The sequence below is a fragment of the Amia ocellicauda genome, chromosome 6 (assembly GCF_036373705.1).
Source record: "Amia ocellicauda isolate fAmiCal2 chromosome 6, fAmiCal2.hap1, whole genome shotgun sequence".
In the NCBI taxonomy this organism is placed as follows: Eukaryota; Metazoa; Chordata; class Actinopteri; order Amiiformes; family Amiidae; genus Amia; species Amia ocellicauda.
Window position 1 is genome coordinate 10,619,124 of NC_089855.1, and position 1,745 is coordinate 10,620,868.

Here is a 1,745-nt window from a genome sequence, read left to right on the forward strand (position 1 = left end):
GCTTCTTCAAGAAGTTAAAATAAATGTATAGCTATAAAATTCTTTAATATGTGCCCTCTAACAGAATCTGTATGGGTTGAACAATTTCTGGGGCCAGGTGAGCGTATTAATCCCACCAAATAAATTAAAACCATACAAACCAATTACATAGGACCCTGTAGCAAAATTACGTTTCTACCTACAGAACCCCCATTAAATGAACCTGTACACCTGCATTATTTGGTACTCACTGGTACATTTGTCCTTTATCTTGTATTGTCCCATTTCCTGCAGTTACATCAGCAATACACTCTCCCTACACTGAGAACTTTGGTAAATCACAGTCAACCTCGCTCACACAATCATGTATTATATTTTGAAATATGTATTCATATGGCAATAGGCCTACATGTTCAAGCATTTGTATTAAATAAGCGTATCACAGGCAATACATTGACATATGCAACAATTGTAAAGAACATATCATTAGCATTTCACACCTCTACAAATTTCCATATTTGCACACTTCTAGAGAACAAAAGCAGCAATGAAAACACTAAACTGGGTATCAGCAAGTATACATCTGCCCACAACAACAGCACAGAGAACCGCAATATACTAGTGTAATAGTATGCTGTGCCTCTCTCACCGTTATCCCATAAAACAAAAAAATAAAAATAACAATGAAGATGAAAAATGTTAGAGCTACTACAAAATAAACACAAAAAATAAAGTTAATAAAACCATCCCAGTAGCAGCTGTCAGAAAATCCCACAATCCCACATTTTTTTTGCAGTTCTCCCCGAAAACAATGCTTGATGTAGGGCTATATGGCATCCGCGTTGTGGAGAACACAGACGGAATCACAGAATTCAGGGCAAAAAATGGAAAATCAGGCACATATATATATATATATATATATATATATATATATATATAAACAAATTGACTTTGTATATAAATATATATATATATATATATATATATATATATATATATATATATATATACACATACACTCACCTAAAGGATTATTAGGAACACCTGTTCAATTTCTCATTAATGCAATTATCTAACCAACCAATCACATGGCAGTTGCTTCAATGCATTTAGGGGTGTGGTCCTGGTCAAGACAATCTCCTGAACTCCAAACTGAATGTCTGAATGGGAAAGAAAGGTGATTTAAGCCATTTTGAGCGTGGCATGGTTGTTGGTGCCAGACGGGCCGGTCTGAGTATTTCACAATCTGCTCAGTTACTGGGATTTTCATGCACAACCATTTCTAGGGTTTACAAAGAATGGTGTGAAAAGGGAAAAACATCCAGTATGCGGCAGTCCTGTGGGCGAAAATGCCTTGTTGATGCTAGAGGTCAGAGGAGAATGGGCCGACTGATTCAAGCTGATAGAAGAGCAACTTTGACTGAAATAACCACTCGTTACAACCGAGGTATGCAGCAAAGCATTTGTGAAGCCACAACACGTACAACCTTGAGGCGGATGGGCTACAACAGCAGAAGACCCCACCGGGTACCACTCATCTCCACTACAAATAGGAAAAAGAGGCTACAATTTGCACAAGCTCACCAAAATTGGACAGTTGAAGACTGGAAAAATGTTGCCTGGTCTGATGAGTCTCGATTTCTGTTGAGACATTCAGATGGTAGAGTCAGAATTTGGCGTAAACAGAATGAGAACATGGATCCATCATGCCTTGTTACCACTGTGCAGGCTGGTGGTGGTGGTGTAATGGTGTGGGGGATGTTTTC